Source organism: Hyaena hyaena, unplaced genomic scaffold (assembly GCF_003009895.1).
Source record: "Hyaena hyaena isolate Hyena2069 unplaced genomic scaffold, ASM300989v1 scaffold_26, whole genome shotgun sequence".
NCBI classification, from domain to species: Eukaryota; Metazoa; Chordata; class Mammalia; order Carnivora; family Hyaenidae; genus Hyaena; species Hyaena hyaena.
In genome coordinates, this window is record NW_024080658.1 from 4,890,626 (window position 1) to 4,909,932 (window position 19,307).

Below are 19,307 nucleotides of genomic sequence, written 5' to 3' on the forward strand. Positions count from 1 at the left end.
TGTCCCTGTGACTCTAGTTAGGATGAAAATGGAAAGTGGTGATCTGGATGGTTATAAATGATAGGGGTTTTTGAAGTATCTGGATATTTTCATCTTTTAGATTAGTAGACCCCAAGTTCTTAAATTTGTGGTCCAATAAAAAAATTGAGGGGTCTCCCTATGACAACCTTACTTTGGTCAGGTTCAAAAAAGTAACAAGCTCTACTTCCTTTTGCCATCATTTCATAAAAGGCAGGCCATATGAATACCAAAAAAGGAAAGGTCATAAGCTCAGATTATAAGAGTGAATCGATTGTTTCATTGGAAACATGCTCTCTCTTGTTCTCATTTCCCACAGGACCCTGTGAGAACCCTGTGTTGGGGCTGAACACGGAACCTGCTTTGGGGACATAGGTCAGCATTTGTTTGGATGCCTGATATTTTGACAATACAGGCCACAGATGCCTGTCAGTGTAGGAGTCTTCCTTATGTGTTTTTCCTTCTTATCGACATGCTGAGGTGGTTGCTTTATATTTCAAGAGTTCTGCTGAATGGGTATGTCTTCCTATAGATGGCTTTTAAGTTCATGTTGCTTCTCTGGTAAGATAACTCAGCTGTGCTGTGGGCTTAGTGAAGATTACTCATTCTGAAACAGGATCAGCCTTACCCTTCTGCAGAGTAGGCAGTGGCTTACATGGCATGATTTGTGAGGTGCTGAGAAAACTTGAAAGTAATTCTTCCACTCAGTTGCCACACTGCTTGAAATCAAAATGTGAATATTTATTCCTTTGGGCTCCTTGAGGAGCCTTCTGTGTCCTCGTCTTTATTTACCCTCTGCCCTTAAGTCATCTCCATCACCCTGAAGGCTTGAAATACTTTGTAAAATGTACCTAACAGGACTTTTTTATTCAGGTATGGCGAGGCCAACAGATCAGGAGACAGATGTCATTGGAAGGTGGTGTGTTACACGTAGTTCCCCAGAGGAAGGACATGCCACGTTTCACAGGGCCACATGGGGAAGCACCAGAGTCTGCCAGGAAGCGTCAAGAGCAAAAGGCGAAAGCATGCACAAGAGGCTTTATTGTGATTTTCAGAGGAAGGAGGGAGAGGCAGTGTCAGCAAGCTAAGCAGGTTTAGGATGGGATAGTGTAAAAATCTGAGGGGGGCTCTGGGCTGGAGGGGTGGCCCTTCCTTGTCTGGTGCCAGGCTGTGGGAATGGTTATGGCAGGGGAATGCTGGTTTGATAGAACCTGATGAAGGAGATAGTTGCGGTGAGAGCTCTGGATTAGTTGGTTTGCATATGAAAGGCATGCTCTTAGGAAGACCTTTGCAATAGGTAGGAATGACCTAGCCCTGGGAGGGGTACTGAGGCTAAGGATGGCACAGCATCAAGAATGCAGAAAATAAGAAAAACATAGTTAATACACAAATCCCCAAATTGGTGTCTGCTTCCCAGACCTCCCTCTCATGCATATTCATCTCTCCAGCTGCTACTCAGCACCATCACTTAGATGCCCCAGGCCATTTCAGAATTAACCTGCCTCAAGTGAACTACCAATCTACCCCCAAATCTGGCCCTCCCCCTTTCCCCATCTCCGTAAATACTACCTCCAAAAACAAGCTGGAAGCCTGGGCAGCACCTTTCTTTTCCTTGTTTCCTATGTTACGTCCGTCTGCCACTCCTTTTAGTTCTTCCTCCAGAATAGATCTTACACTTCTCCACCGCTCTTAGCCACTGCTGCCATGTGAGTCCAGATCAATACTTCTCATCGATCTTCCAACTTCCAGTCTTCTCTGTGTGGGGAAGACACGATAGACAGCAAACCAACAATTATTTAACAACCAAAGAAAGAGTCAACAAATAAATACAGAAGCTATAAAATTATAAATGCTCTGCTCTTCTCCCATTTTCTCAGTCCCCCATCATTACTGCCCTGCAGCACAGGACAGGATCTATAATCCTGATATGTGCTAGAATACACTTGTAAAAATATTAAGCAGAGCTATCACTGCCTTAGTTAAAAGTCTTTAGAGCTGAAAGGTTTCAAACATGCTCAGAATCCAGCCCACTTTCTTACCATGAGCGAGACAATCCTGCAGGATACAACCACAGTCTAGCACTCTGGCTTCATTTCATGTCATCTTCACCCTCACTCACTGTGTTTTGTAGCTTTTTTGAGTTTCAGCAACATTCTAAACTCTTTCCTGCTGCAGGAACTTGGCAGTTGCTGGTAACCTCTATGTGAAAGTTTTTTTCTGAGACTTTGTGTGCCTCTGGCTTCTTCTTCTTTCTTACTTATCGGCTTAACAATTGCTTCTTTAATGCTTATTTATTTATTTTTAGAGAGAGCGAGCAAGTGAGAGAGAGAGAGAGAGAGCATGAGCCTGTGCATGCATGAGTTGGGGAGGGGCAGAGAGAGAGGGAGAGAGAGAATCCCAAACAGGTTCCATAGTGTCAGCACAGAGCCTGACACGGGGCTCCATCTCACAAACCGTGAGATCATGACCTGAGCTGAAATCTAGAGTCAGACATTTAACCTACTGGACCACCCAGGTGCCCCAACAATGATTTCTTTAAAGAATACTTCTCTGATCACCCTCTCTAACCACAGCTCTCCCCCCACCACTCTACCTATCATATATAACATCAGTTGTTTATCTTATACTATACTGATGTTTGGTTATCTTGTTTTCGTTACCCTGTTACAGGGTCTTCTCTGCCTGAATGTTAGCTCCAGGAGGTCTGGCCATCACTTGTCCTCTCACCGTTATAGCTCCTTGCATATAATAGGTGCTTGATAAGTATTTTTTAGATGAAAGAATTATTTAGACGATGCCTTTTCACATGATTTTTGAGCTTTATTGAAATATAATTGACATGAATAACACTGTGTATATTTAAGATGTACAACATGATGACTTGATAAAGGTATATATTGTGAAATGATTACCATAGTAAGGTTAGTTAATACACCCATCACCTCACATATACTATTTGTGTGTACGTATATACTATTTGTATATGTGTGTGTATTGAGAACATTTAAGATTTGCTCTCAGCAGCTTTCAAGCATACAATACAGTATGGGTAACTGTAGTCACCAGGCTGTACATTACCTTCCCAGAACTCATTCATCTTACTATTGGAAGTCTATACCCTGTGACCAACATCTCTCCATCTCCCCTACCCCCCACCTCCTGGAAACCACCATTCTAGTCTATGAGTTGATGATTCTTTTAAACTTCAGGGCACAACTCCTGAGACACGACAGCCTAGTGAAAGTCAGCTAATCACTTTGTTTTCTTCAGGTTGGAGCAATCTCCTGGAGAAGGAGCAATTCTCCTAGAGAAAGGATAATGTATAAATTTATATAAAAGATATGTGGAGAAATTGGTGTCCAAATGAATGATTTGTGGGTTTTAAGTTTTAATTTGTTTTATTTTTTAAAGCTGTCATTTCTTAAGAACTTACTGAGTGCCAGTCTGTGCCTACTATGTTTTCAAAATTATCTTACTTACTCATCACAATAACCCTAAAATTACCCATCTGTATTCACTATTATTATTCTCATATTACAGATAAGGTTTATGAGGGGGGATTTGTAAGATGACAGTTTTTATTTGGTTTTCAGTTTTGTGTTATTTAATAGCACTCCATAAAAATGGGAGAGTCTGTGGCCTCTGGGGCCACATAGAATTGGGTTTTCATTCCATGGCACCATTGCTATGTATGTAACCTTGAATATATTTCTTAAAATTTTTAAAATGTTTTTTAAATGTATTGCTGAGAGAGAGAGTGAGAGAGAGAGAGAGAGGCAATATGAGCAAGGGAGGGTCAGAGAGAGAGGGAGATACAGAATCTGAAGCAGGCTCCGGGCTCTGAGCTAGCTGTCAGCACAGAGCCCGATGTGGGGCTCGAACCCATGAACCGTGAGATCATGACCTCAGCCGAAGTTGGACGCTTTACCGACTGAGCCACCTAGGTGCCCCAATTTAACCTCCTTACTAATTATTATCTTTATGAAAATAATGGAAAAACATTAGTGCCTACCCAGAGTTGTGGTGATATTACTTTAGATTAGATGATAGTGGAACTTACTGTAACACAGTGTCTGGCATATAGAAAGTGTTCTGAAAATAGTAGCTGTTATGATCATCCCCAATTTTGTAGCATTTAAGAGCAGTGCATATAAAAGCAAGTGCAGTGTCTTTGGTTTAAGGGAGCGAGATGTCCCAGTTTAAGAATGCTATAAAACTATAGAAGAAATTTCTATACTTAAATGTCTTTGAAGAAGCTTGTGATACATGTCATGATTATATTTGTAATAAAATAAAATGAAAACGCTGATAAAATATCACATAAAACATCCGCAGTATGGCTCAAAATGTAATTTCTGAGTTTATAATGAATACATTAATAAGAGCCAATGGATCAACCTCATTTGCAATTGCATTTAAAGAAAAAGATTCTTCTTGATTTCTGTTTTGTTTCTGAACTTGTTATAGTGTCGTTTTGGTATTAGAGTTGAAAAAGCTTTGAATTATGCTCTCTCCTCTCTTCATTTTTCCCCACCTCCTGCCACTGTCCAGGTCATAAAAAATTGCTCTTAATAATCTAAGAGCAATTTCCTAAGTCTTTGTCCAAACTTGTTTTATGGAAACTCAAGTGATGTGGCTGCTTCTTCTCTTTTGGAAGCTGGCTCCATGGCTCAGTAGCTTGCGCAGTCAGCAGAGATTACCCGACACTGTACCTTCATTTTCTCTTTCATAATTCCATCCTATGACTCTTAGCTAACACCTTTTGCATTATCCAAAGTAATTCACTTCTTTCCTTGATGTTTGCATCCTTCAGGTATTAGTGCACTGTTATCATGACCCGCCTTTAATTGTCACTTAGTCAGGCTTTACATATTTAGCTCTTTTCATCTTTCCCCATAAGTTCAATCCACCAGGCCTATAATCATTTTGTTACTCTTCTTTGAGCCCTTTCCAATTTGTCTGCCTCTTTCTGGAAATGAGGCTCCCAGAAATGACTGCATCATAACACATATATTCCCCACAAGACTGTGTGGAGTCACAGAGCTGCTTGGTGGGAGAAGTGATATCATGTTGAGCCAACCTCAAAATGAGATGGTGTTGCATTTCACTTTACATTTGCTTGTGCACATCACTGATCTCCTTGCCTAGGCTTCAAGTTCCTTGAGAGAAAGAACTGTGCACAGTGTTCTTGTTTGGAGTGGGTAAGTACCGTCCACCTTAGAGGCACTTTGGAATCACCTGATGACCTATAAAAAACGCTAATGCCTGGCTCCCATCCCCAGGTATTCTGATTTAATTGGTATGGGATGTGAGTCGTCCGTCAGAATTTTTTAAAGCTCCCTAGGTGATACAAATGCACAGCAAAACTTGAGAACCACTGCCTTAAATAACAGGTACTTAGTAAACATTTGACAGGTGAACGGATAAATCAACACTGCATTACTTACCTTTTCCTCAGCTAATATCAGAGTATCTCCAAGAGTAATAGACCCACAGCTTTCTGCCACTGCTATTTATCTATGCTTTGTACTTTATATAGGTAGATTCAAACTTTTCCAGGTCACCACTCATTGATTTTTTTTTTGGGCCAGAATTTCTAGAAGCTTTAGAGGAATTGTATCACATGCTTGACATGTCAGTTTTCTGACAGGCTTCTTAGTTTAATGATGCTCTCATGTTTAAGTATTTCATTCTACATCCTTCCATGTGCTTGGGAATGAAGTAAATCAGTTTCCCTTCCCCCTTTTGTTTCCATTCATGCATTTTTATAGCAGTTGTCAAACCAATGAAGACCTACTTTATTTAAATGACTACAAGCTTTTGCAATGATTTTTCTTGGCAAATTTGATTCAAGAACAGCATTTCTATCTAGATGAGATTATGTAATTCATAGTTGAGAAAATTTCAAGATATAGTTCAGCATATTCATTAAGTATCATGTCAATTCAGTAGTAGATTTTTAAAGCAGTATTTAAATGCAGCATTTTTAAAGTAGATTTCTAGGGCAGTTTTAACTATGAAAAAATTGAACAGAAAGTAAAGAATTCCCATAGATTGTGTGTGTGTGTGTGTGTGTGGGTGTGTGTGTGTGTGTATGTTTCAACCGGTACTGAGGCTTAACATTATATACAGGGAAATGTCTTTTTTAATTTTTTAATTTTAATTTTTTTCTTTCATAGTTTATTGTCAAGTTGGTTTCCATATAACACCCAGTGCTCATCCCAGCTAGTGCCCTCCTCCATGCCCATCACCCCCTTCCCCTCTCCCCCACCACCATCAACCCTCAGTTTGTTCTCAGCATTCAAGAGTCTCTCATGGTTTGCCTCCCTCCCTCTCCCCAACTATTTTTCCTCTTCTCCTCCCCCATGGTCCTCTGTTAAGTTTCTCCTGTTCCACCTATAAATAAAAACATATGGTATCTGCCCTTCTCTGCCTGACTTATTTCGCTCAGCATAACACCCTCCAGTTCCATCCACGTTTCTACACATGGCCAGATTTCAATCTTTCTCATTGCCAATTAGTATTCAATGGTATAGATAAACCACATCTTCTTGATCCGTTCGCCAGTTGATGGACACTTAGGCTCTTTCCACGTTTTGGCTATTGTGGAGAGTGCTGCTATGAACATTGGGGTCCTTGTGCCCCAATGCATCAGCACTCCTGTATCCCTTGGGTAAATTCCTAGCAGTGCTATTGCTGGGTCATAGGGGAGTTCTATGGTTAATTTTTTGAGGAACCTCCACACTGTTTTCGAGAGTGGCTGTACCAGTTTACATTCCCACCAATAGTGTAGGAGGGGGCCCATTTCTCCACATCCTCACCAGCATCTATAGTCTCCTGATTTGTTCATTTTAGCCACTCTGACCGGCAGAGGTGGTATCTCAGGGTGGTTTTGATTTGTATTTCCCTGGTGACAGGTGACGTTGAGCATCGTTTCATGTGTCTGTTGGCCATCTGGATGTCCTCTTTGGAGAAGTGTCTGTTTATGCCTTCTGCCCATGTCTTCAATGGATTATTTGTTTTTCGGGTGTGGAGTTTGGTGACTTCCTTATAGATTTTGGATACAAGCCCTTTATCTGATATGTCATTTGCAACTATCTTTTCCCATTCTGTCGGTTGCCTATTAGTTTTATGGATTGTTTCCTTTGCCGTGCAGAAGCTTTTTATCTTGATGAGGTCCCAATAGTTCATTTTTGCTCTTGATTCCCTTGCCTTTGGGGATGTTTCAGGTAAGAAATTGCTGCAGTTGAGGTCAAGGAAGTTTCCTGTTTTCTCCTCTAGGGATTTGATAGTTTCCTGCCTCACTTTCAGGTTCTTTATCCATTTTGAGTTTATTTTTGTGTATGGTGTGAGAAAGTGATCTAGTTTCATTCTTCTGCACACTGCTGTCCATTTCTCCCAGCACCATCCATTAAAGTAGTTGTCTTTTTTTCATTGGATACTCTTTCCCGCTTTGTCAAAGATTAGTTGCCGATACATTTGTGGGTCCAATTCTGTGTTCTCTATTCTATTCCATTGGTCTATGTGTCTGTTTTAGTGCCAATACCACACTGTCTTGATGATTACAGCTTTGTAGTAGAGGCTAACATCTGGGATTGTGATGCCTCCCAGTTTGGTGTTCTTCTTCAATATTACTTTGGCTATTCGGGGTCTTTCGTGGTTCCATACAAATTTTAGGATAGTTTGTTCTAGTGCAATTTTGATTGGGATTGCATTGAATGTGTAGATTGCTTTGGGTACTAATGACATTTTAACAATATTTATTCTTCTGATCCATGAGCACGGAATGTTTTTCCATTTCTTTGTGTTTTCTTCAGTTTCCTTCATAAGTTTTCTATAGTTTTCATCATACAGATCTTTTATATCTTTGGTTAGGTTTTTTCCTAGGTGTTTTATGGTTTTTTTGTGCAGTTGTGAATGGGATCAGTTTCTTGATTTCTCTTTCTGTTGCTTCATTATTGGTGTATAAAAATGCAACCAATTTCTGTACATTGATTTTGTACCCTGCTACCTTGCTGAATTCATGGATCAGTTCTAGTAGGCTTTTGGTAGACTCTGTTGGATTTTCCACGTAGAGTATCGTGTTGTCTGCGAAAAGTGAAAGTTTGACTTCTTTGCCAATTCTGATGCCTTTTATTTCCTTTTATTGTCTGATTGCTGTCTTTAGAATCTTTGTTGTGAGAGGTGTCTGGGTGGCTCAGTTGGTTAAGCATCTGACTTCGGCTCAGGTCATGATCTTGCAGTTTGTGAGTTTGAGCCCTGCGTTGGGCTCTGTGTAGGGCTCTGTGCTGACAGCTCAGAGCCTGGAGCCTGCTTCTGATTCTGTGTCTCTTTCCCTCTCTGCCCATCTCCGCTCACCCTCTATCTCTCTTTCTCTCAAAAATAAACATGAATCTTTGTTTTGAATTTAATGTTTTAAAGTGAATACTACGTAGGGAATTATTAAATTTGATGACAAGAATGTGAAACTACATTGTGCTGGTCTTTTAATCATAATCATAAAAAGAATGGAGTTTATGTTGCATGGTTTGGAGTTTATTCTTCTTTATTTTCACTTTTAGTGCAATCAGAAGGAACATAGCCAAAATCCAGCTCCCACACAAGATCACACTGAACCCACATTTTTTTTTTTACAAATAGTTTATTGTCAAATTAGTTTCCACATAACACCCAGTGCTCATCCCCACAAGTGTCCTCCTCCATGCCCATCCCCCCTCCCCCCCACATCCATCAGTCCTCAGTTTTTGGTCAGCATTCAAGAGTCTCTCATGGTTTGCCTCTCTCCCTTTCCCCCACCATTTCCCCCCTTCTTCTCCCCCTTGTTCCTCCGTCAAGTTCCTCCTAATCCTCCTATACGTGCAAACATATGATATTTGTCCTTCTCTGCCTGACTTATTTCGCTCAGCATAACACCCTCAAGGTCCATCCATGTTGCTACACATGGCCAGATTTCATTGTTTCTCATTGCCATGTAGTATTCCATGGTATAGATAAACCACATCTTCTTGATCCATTCATCTGTTGATGGACACTTAGGCTCTTTCCATGTTTTAGCTATTGTGGAGAGTGCTGCTATGAACATTGGGGTACATGTGCTCCTATGCATCAGCATTTCTGTATCCCTGGGGTAAATTCCTAGCAGTGCTATTGCTGGGTCATAGGGGAGTTCTATGGTTAGTTTCCTGAGGAACCTCCACACTGTTTTCGAGAGTGGCTGTACCAGTTTACATTCCCACCAACAGTGTAGGAGACCAAACCCACATTCTTATCTTGAGAGGCTTCCTTCTAGTGATGGCCAAGACACTGAAAGACAAGTCTCTAGAATGTGAGGCAGTATGAATGTCACCAAAAGGGCAGTTTATTGGAACAAGCACTTGACCTTCAGTGATGGTACATTGTCTTTAACATGTAGAAATTCTTTACTTGAGGCTTACACAAGATTGAAAGGCCTACAGGTAGTTCTTGTTCATGGCTTCTTTGTCTTCTGCGCCCTGCTTTTACCAAACACTGACAGTCTGAAAAATCAAAGAAAACAGTATAGTTACCAGTTGTCTCAGCCAGTTATGTTTGAGGTCGAAGAAAGGCCCAAGCTTTAATTAACCCCAGTAATGAACAAAAAAGAGAGAAAAAAGTCCAAAGAGCTTCTTACTTAGTTGCCCATAGTATCAGATAAATGATTTTTAGAAGTCTCCAAGCCAATTGTCTAATGACCTTCACTTTATGAAAGGCAAATAATATAGTATGTGATATCTTTATTAAAATCTACGAAGCCATATTCAGTAAAATTCTTGTGGGTAAAATTCAGTTTTTCTAACATTTTCCTTAGTCTGTCAGGTATATATACATGTTTTACCAAACCACAAAAGACAGTGAAAGCGTATATTTATCTCTGGACTCAGAATTAACTGTTGACTCTGCTACCACTGCCGTAAACTGTGGACAATGACAAGCTTTTCAAAGATGTTTGCAAAGGAAAACATCATAGAAATCTCTCAGAGGCCTTTAATTAATATAATATTTGTTAATAATCAGAAGGGAATTGGTCTAAAGTACTTTTGCTCAAAAAGCAGTAGAATGCAGCACAGCAAAATCTCAGGTTTGGGCAACTGGGATATAGTAGTTAGCTGTGTGATACAGAAAGTCAAAAATTGTTTGGGAAAGAACTTTTGAATTGCATTATGTCGAAACTTCTCCAGTCTTGATAAAAAGCAAGGGGTGTTGATTAAATTTTGCTTACTAGCCCACTGTAAATAGTTTATATCTGTGGGTTGTTTTTGTGTTTGTTTTAGAGAAAGGGAGAGAGTGTAAGTTGGGGAGAAGGGTGGGAGAATTTTAAGCAGGCTCCACACTCAGCACAGAGCCTGATGAGGGACTTGATCTCAAGATCCTGGGATCATGGTGTGAGCCAAAATTAAGAGTCAGATTCCCAACCACCTGAGCCATCCAGGAGCCCCTAAGTATTTTTTAAAACTTTTAATTTAAATTTCAGTTAGTTAACATACAGTGTAATATTAGTTTCAGTTGTACAGTTCAGTGATTCATTATTTACAGACAACACTTGGTGCTCATCAAGTGCATTCCTTAATTCCTATCATGTATTTCACCCCCCCCCCCAGCCACCCACCTCTTCTCTAGTAACCCCTCCTCAGTTTGTTCACTATAGTTAAGAGTCTGTTTCTTGGTTTGTCTTTCTCTCTCTCTTTTTCCATATGCTCCTTTGTTTTGTTTCTTAAGTTCCACATATATTTGTTGGCTTTTAAGAGGTAGGATAGGGACTGCCTGCATGGGCTGGGGAACAGCTACTAAAATGTAACTCCCTAGGCCTGACTCTAAACCCATTGTGGCAGGGTCTCTGTGGGTGGGGCCAGAAAGCTGAATTTTTAACAGGATCCCTAGGTGATTCTTATGTACACTAGCATAAAGTTGATTTGCAGAGTATAGACTAGGATGGGTCAGAAAGTGTTGAGTGCTTTAAGGTCTCCTTATTTTGCTTTGCTAATCATAAATTGAAACAAAATGTACGCTGGGACTATAGAAAATCAAGTGGTGAGTTCTCCTGTGCTAATAGTTCATCTTTAAATAACTGGATACAGAGAGGTCTCAAATTCTTTGCTTTAATATTTTAGCTCTTGAGCTAGTATGGGTCTTAGATGATGAAAAAGAAACATGAATTAAAGGAAAGTAATCTGAATATAATCAATTCTCTAACAGGAAAATGGAGTGGGATTAAGATCAGGTGAACTTTGTAGTAAAAGTTGCTTCATAATTGTAGTTGACTATATATACTTATGCTTAAACTAACAATCCAGTTTCTGTCATTTTAGTTCAGTTTTTTTTTTAATTAAAAATTTTTTTTAATGTTTATTTTGGAGAGAGAGACAGAGCATGAGCAGGAGAAGGGCAGAGAGAGAGAGGGAGACACAGAATCCGAAGCAGGCTCCAGCTCTGAGCTGTCAGCTCAGAGACTGATGCGGACTCGAACTCAGAGACTGTGTGATCATGACCTGAGCTGAAGTCAGATGCTCAACTGACTGAGCCACCCAGGTGCCCCTAGTTCAGTTATTCTTAATTTATCTTGCCTACTCTCTTTTTTAAAGATCTGGTTTAAACACATCTCAAGTATTGTTAAGAAAAGATATTGCAATCTGATGTACTTAACTGATTTTTATTTTTCAGAGTTCCAGTTCTTAAGAGTGGTCAGAACAAGAAAGTAGCACTCCTGTAGAATTTAGCTGAATAAGATCTATTCCTACCCAACTGTGTTATACATTACACTAAAAATACAAAGAAAGCAGATAAAATTTTAGAGGGTTATTTATTCTCATCAAAGAAACAAAAAAGGTCTATGGGGCAGATTACCTCACTGGTGCTGATCAGAAAGTTCCAAAATGACTGGTTAAGATTACATTCCTGGAGAAGTTTAAAACTGTAATTAGGTTAGATATTAAGCCTTGCTTTGATGATGTGGACTTAGCACTAGTTGGACTTGTTGTTTCCTTTTAACAGAATGTAAGAACCTATTTAAAAAAATTTTTTTAAAAAATTTTAATGTTTATTTTCGAGAGAAAGAGAGAGACAGAGTGTGAGCAGGGAAGGAGCAGAGAGAGAGGACACAGAATCCAAAGCAGGCTCCAGCCTCTGAGTTGTCAGCACAGAGCCTGACATGGGGATCAAACCCATGAAGCGTGAGATCATGACCTGAGCCGAAGTCAGATGCCTAACTGACTGAACCATCAAAGTGCCCCTGTAAGAACCTATTTTAAGTCATAGCTCTGCAGTCATTGTTTGTGAAACCTTAAGAAACTTGCCGGCTTGAAGTTTCATTTTTTTCATCATTAAAATGATTAAGTCAACTTACACACAGGATTACAATAACACTTAAATAGTATGTCAGAAATGCTTTATAACTGTGTTATGGGTAAGCATACCTATTTCTGCACTGTTTTAGAACTCTGTTTTTATGAATAAGTTTTATTTTTAAAAGAAGTTCATATTTTGATGGTCTTACTTATTAGTAATTATGTTTATTTAAATAAATATTATTCTTTAAAACAAATTTCCAAAAATTTGCCTTGTCAGGTTATTGGTCTCTTCTAGAAGACATTGAAAAGTAATAAAGCTGTATTTCAAAATATAGAATCCTTACTCATACTTTTTTTATACAAGGATATTCAAATCACTGACATTTCAATACTCAAGGCTTTGAGGAGCCAATGCTTATAATACAGGAATTGAGAAAATATTTAAATAAGAGATATGAATATTTTTGATGAAAATACTGGCCATATTTATCCTTTTATTCCAAGTACAAAAATAATTAATAAGACAAACTTTAATGACCTTAGCTTTTCTTTTTTCCTTTTTTTTTTTTTTTAATGTTTTATTTATTTCTAGGAGAGAGAGACAGAGACAGCGTGAGCAGGGGAGGGTCAGAGAGAGAGGGAGTCACAGACTGAAACAGGCTCCAGGCTCTGAGCCGGCAGTCAGCACAGAGCCCGACGCGGGGCTCGAACCCACGAACCGCGAGATCATGACCTAAGCGAAAGTCGGACACTTAACCGACTAAGCCACCCAGGCGCCCCAAGACCTTAGCTTTTATTAATTATCACTTATTTTTGAAAAATGCTGAAATGTGAAATAATGGAAGAGTGACGTTATTAGTAATTATAATCAATAAAATCATCTTTAAAACATTTCAATTTTCTTTTCCAATACATTTTTTTAAATAAGTGGGGTAAAATTGAATTGACGGATTAATTTGGCTTTTTGCTTCTTTCTTCCTCATCACATTAAAATTTTCAAATCCAGTGAATGGGAAGAGGGAGGCTATGAGATTTATTTTCTCCCCAAGTAAAAGGCTTAGCTCTGAATAATTTCAGATACCACTTTACGATATCAAAAAGACTTTAACAGCATTAAATATATTTTTGAAATCCTTAGTTTTTTTTCTCTTAATTTTTCCATATTTAATTTTGACATTAAATGTCAGGTCAAGCTTTTGGGTAAGAGGTCAAATTACAAGGTTAATCTTTTAATCCGCATCAATAAGGGCTTTTCTAGAAGGATCCTTTGGCACCATGGCAACAAGGGGCATATACTGAGTAAGGTAATGACAAAAACACATGAATAGAGAAACAGACCATAGGTAAGGATAATGCCATATAGACAACTCAAACTATTTCAAATTCTCATGAACACTCATCTTCAGAAGATTCATTTTTCATTAAAACTTTTCAGCTTTGGCCATAAAACTCTCATTTTTCAGAATTTGCTTTCCTAGTCACACAGTCCCCTACACTTATCCCACAAGAACCAAAGTAGAGACTCTGTGGAATCTGTGCTTGTATTTGAAGTCAACATAGAGTGTACCCAAAATATTATCTTTAAAGGAAGGAAATAATCCTTTAGTACCAGACATTTGAAAAGGTACATTTTTTTCTATATAGTCAAACACGAGGAATGAGAAAATAGAATTTTCTTGTTTAAGAAATCACTTCAAAAATAAGAAATTAAGCCAAAAAAGCCTGCTATGTTAAAACTTAAGGCTTAAATTCTAAAACACATTTCAGTTCTTCTCCAGATAGAAATTTGCTATATATTTCATATTCTCACTAATTTGATTTCCTTTTTAAGATTTTTTTTTTTAAGAGAAGGGGTCATGTTATCATATTATCTTTTTTCCTCCTGATGCCCCACACAGTTCCTTGATCAAAATAGACATGGTATAAACGTTTGTTCTTTATGTGAACACACATGTGTGAACCATTGAGAAGGCACCAGGGAAATTTCCTGTGTTCCAAACTCAATCAAACATTTTATCAAACAGCATTTCCTCTCAACTCTGGGGTAAAAATGATTTCTTAGGACTTTGTCAGACTACATTTTAGGTATTGGTTAAGAATTGTCTCGATGATAGCAACAAACGAATATCCATTGAGTACTTAGTGTGCGCCACTGCTATGCCAAGGTCCTCATGCATATTGTCTTCTTTTATTAAAATTTTTAATCTTTATCTATTTTTGAGAGTGAGGCAGAGAGAGACAGAGTGTGAGCAGGGGAGAGGCAGACACAGAATCTGAAATAGGCTCCAGGCTCTGTCTGAGCTGTTAGCACAGAGCCTCACGCGGGGCTTGAACCCACAAATTGTGAGATCATAACCCGAGTCGAAGTTGGACACTTAACCGACTGAGCCACCTAGGTGCCCCACATGTTGTCTTCTTAATCCTCACTAATATTTGAAATATAAAGCACACTTGATACTCCCATTATTCAGAAGGTAAAGTGAAGATCTGAATATTCTGTCCAAGGTTACTCAGCTCGGTAGTTGCAGAGTCTGGGTTGTCTCTACAGACTTTCTTCCTGTTAACATAGCATTGGTAGGATGTGAAGTGAGAGCCCAGGATAACAAGTGCCGAAGATATTTTGTTTAAGCTACCTCCAAACTCCCTGCTCCCAATCCCAGCCCATCCACAAGATGGGCTCTACTGGTGGAAATAATGACTCATCCTTGCCCTGGATTTCCTGCCCTCCCTCTGGAAGCCTCACCCTGCAGCTTCTCTCCTTCAGTTCTTTACCCTGGACTTGTGTTCCCAGATCTTTGCTCAGCGGGTTTCAGGAAGGCAAGTGCACACAGTAGTGACGGCAGAGACCATGCGACTGATGCTACTCCGTGTAGTTACAGAACTCTAGAATGCTTGTACATATCAGACGGGGGAGACTTTGATCTCCATGTAGATCTAATGAGTGAACTTTCCCCACTCCCTTCTTTTCTGTGACTCTCCCTGCTGTTCTAAAACTCTTTCTACATTAGCTCTCTCCCCTCCGCAGACATTTCTTCCCCCTGTTTTTACCCATGCTTAAGCTTGATGCCAGCTACTTCTCTGAACGTGTTTCCTATTATGAACACGAGGCTTCTCTCTCTCTCTCGCTGGTCTGATGGGCAATTTAATACAGCAGCAATGTTGAGGCATGGAACAGTTTAGATGGTACCCAACAGGGGGATGGTGGCACACAGCATGCGGCGCTCACCTGCATCAGACGGCTAAATTACCTACAGTACAATAACTGCTTTGTTTATGGAACAGCAGATATTATCATTGCTTTCCTAGCAGTCTCTGTTTGCCAGTGCTTTCCTCAGTATCTCAGAAGTAAAAATTCCCACTAGACTGAACCCTTGGAAGGGAACCCAGATTTTCAAACCTGATTTTTAAATGATTCTGTTTGACTGCTTGCACCGCACAGTTAAAACACAGACCTTTCAGGAAAATATAAACTTCATGAATATTCACTTCCCTCTTGCAAATTTAAATGCCTCATTGAGCTGCAATGCACTTCACTTTAGGAAAAACAAATGGAAATTGGTTGATGCATTTTATCAAGTTAGACAAGTTCTTTTTCTTCTCTCTCTCTTTCTTTCTTTCTTTTTCTTTTCTTTTCTTTTCTTTTCTTTTCTTTTCTTTTCTTTTCTTTTCTTTTCTATTCTATTCTTTTCTTTTCTTTTCTTTTCTTTCTTTGTTTCTTTCTTTCAACTTCTTATCCTATGTCTCTAGCTCCCTTTATTTCTTGTTCGCTCTGGCATTCTTCCTGGAATCAGAGGCAAATTTGAAATGGTTCTAAATTTAGGTTTTCAAACTTAGCAATGCCAGATAGTGTATTTTTTCACATAGACAAGGTAGATAGAACAAAAGTCTCTAAAAGTCACCTGGCGAGTTAGCACTACCTCATATAAAACCTGAGCATCAGGTCCACATCAGCAATATCTGTTACTGTCACACTGCCATGGAGATGCCTCCTGCCCCCACTTCCTCCAACACTTTTATCTGGAAGGAATAGGTTAAAAAGAACACAAACAGGTCTGAAGGAACTAAGACATGGCTGGAGGGTGGTCACATGGAAAATTCTCTCTTTATATTGATAGCAGGGGGGTGGGTTGGGAGATTTATGAGTTTACTGTACGGTTGGAAGCCTCAGGATCTTTTTAGTACAGATATCCCTGAGTTACTGCCTGGTAGGAATACTTTTTCTCATCTTACCTTACAATCTTCTTGCCATTCAATCACCCCTTAGGAAGGGGTGATCTTGGCAAAGATTCCCATATGAGGTTTTAGGGAATGCCTGTGACCTATGAGATGGGACCGACAATATCTCTAACACATGGATCTTACAGATTTTACTCTTGTCCATCTATGGTCAATCTTCCTATAGGCCTGGGTCATTCCACTTATAACTACAGTCAGATCATGTCTTGCCCAGATATGATTCTAAAGTTGTTCCCATATCCACAAAACCTTCATGCTCTGGTTCTTGGCTTTCCCTGTGACCCATTTCCCCTACTCTTCTGTATGCTCACTCAATTCCAGTCTCACGGGACTCTCAAAGCTGCAAGCATGCTTCCAGCACAGTGACTTTGCAACTGCTGTTAGCTTGGTCTGGAACACTCCATTCTTTCATTTCACTCAGGTCTAGCTCTTTGCACAAATGACATCTCTTCAGAAAGGCTTTCTCCGGCAATTGTGTCTAAAATAAGACTCACCTGTCATTCTTTGTTCTCTTACCCCAGTGGTTTTCAACTCATTTGCCTGGTACCCACAGTAAGAAATGCATTTTGTGTCATGATCCCATATGATGTATACAGATGAGTGCAACAAAAATTCATAAAACAATACCTATGTTTATTACAGGAGATGCACTCCAGTATATCCTATTCCATTCCAATTTGACCCCATTTCATCTCACTCCATTCTAATGATTTCATTAAAAATCATTCTGGCTACATCCTCTCAAGTTGACCTTACTGCCAACTGAATGCTTACAAGCTATTGCTCTGTTATAGATATTGCCTTACTCTGCTTTAGTTTTTCATAGGAGTTATACTGTATATACTGTTTGTTTATTATCTACCTTTTTTGCTAGAGTGTGAGCTCCGTGAAGGACACAAAGAATGGAACTTACAATAGGCACTCAATAACTGTTTGTTGGGTGACTGAGTGGATGTGTTAAGTGTTTCTAGAAAAAAAAGGTTTTGTTTTCAAGTAACTTGGGGAAATTCTGTATATCTGCATCCTTCCTGAAGATTCATAATACCCATTAGAATATTCAAAATTTCCAAGGTGTTCTCTAGTAAAGAAACTGATTTTGCTAACTGCACGATTCAGAAACTTAATGGATTCCCTCAGAGCTCTTCTGTATAATACACGTTTAATGCATCATGGGACATCAGTGATACTCAGGTCACAGTTCACACAAAAAAATCTAAGCAAATATGCTAGTAATGGATATTGAGCAGAGGCTACAGTGGGGTCCTGGAGTCATCCTTTCTCCTCCAGATGGAGGCATTAACAATTCAGTTACTAGAAGGTGGAAAGGCCTAATGATCCTGAGGAAAGGTTTTAGTGGTTTGAGCTGTAGGAATGAGGCAGTTTGGGGAGTTGGAATAGTGGTGGCCGTATTCCAACCTGGAGGAGATGTTTACATAATTTTACAGCTGGATGGTTGTTCTTGTCAACACCCTTGAATACAAAGCCTGAGCAAAGAATTTCTCTGCTTTATTTCTCTAATCTTTTAGTTATAGATCCATAGTTGGAGGTAATGATCCTTAGTGAGATGACCAACAGATCAGGGGAGGGAGCAGAAGACCAACATCACTTCTTTCTTCTCTTGGCCTAGAGGAGATCAGCAGAGAGAAACTCCTTGAGAAGGAGGAGAAAGAGGCAGGGAGCCAGTAGAGGCTGTTTTGGCTACTGTTGTCCATAAAATGTGTTTTTTAAGAGGGGACATTTACATGGGCTGGATCTTTAGGCGATGAGAAATTGGCCTCTAAATACATGTTAAATCACTTATTTAAGAAGCCCCTAAATCCAGTACTTTAATTCTGGAAACAGCATCTCAACTTTTATGATTGTGAATTTTTATTGTTTCTTAATCAATCCTTGGTTCTACTTTCTTCCTTTCCCTCCTGAAAGATGTAAGCCAAGCAGCAGAGCTGTTTGTCTGCTGTTACTCTTTGCCCAGTTCTGTGGGCCATGGGGTGTCTCTGCACATCTTTCTGTCACATGAGCCTGATAGGACACTGATTTTATTTGCTGTGTTTCTGCAACTGCACGTTACTCTAAGAGCATGATCTCCCAGATTATGCTCATTTCTAAGAGGGAGATTTGGGCAGCATCATAACACTGTAGATAGTATTTTTAAGTCAGAAAAATGTTTCAACACTCTTGCTCAACAGTTCACCAGTTATTAAGATGATTACTATAAATATTCTAAAGTAATGACTTACTGTCTTTATTCACTTCATCTAATGTGAAATGAAAGGCACAGAGAGGGACAGCTGTAGGCAGAACATTCCTTCAAACATGATACACTTAATCTTAAAAATGTGGGGTGCACATTGTCTTTATGCATGGGAATATTAGCTCTATGGTGACCCTAGTGAGGGAAGTGTCTGAGGATGTCTAAAGGAGTGCTGGAAGATGAATGCCTCAAACAGGCTTAGGGAAAAAGAACAATACTCAAGAGAAGTTGCAGACGCTTGGAGCCTTTCTCAGTGGAACAATGTTGCTTGAGTCTCTAATGGAAAGTGCCCCAAAGGCATCCAGGAAACAGCAGAAATTCCTATCATAAAGCTCAAAGTTTTACACCATACATGGCATCAGTAAGATGGACAGCCAGAGTACAAATGCAATTCTGGTACTGTGCTACATCCTTTGGTGACTCTCTCTGTGGTTTTCTCTTTGTGGGGAGGCCGTTTGTTAAAAGGCACAGAGTTCTTCGGACAAAGACCCTTGCTTTTC

At 39.5% G+C, this 19,307-nt stretch overlaps 2 long non-coding RNA genes across 3 annotated transcripts in view; both read left to right on the forward strand.

Annotated features, from left to right (window-relative positions):
- The window catches only part of LOC120228693, an 89,720-nt gene that overhangs the window by 17,595 nt on the left and 52,818 nt on the right, over nucleotides 1–19,307 (forward strand). The window lies entirely within an intron of this gene.
- On the forward strand, nucleotides 401–11,412 carry LOC120228694. 2 transcript variants are annotated; one of them, XR_005527571.1, is made up of 3 exons: nucleotides 401–534; nucleotides 2,689–2,781; nucleotides 11,401–11,412. It is a non-coding gene; the product is annotated as an uncharacterized LOC120228694 (long non-coding RNA). The 2 variants fall into 2 exon arrangements; XR_005527570.1 differs by lacking the exon at nucleotides 401–534 and adding an exon at nucleotides 913–1,110.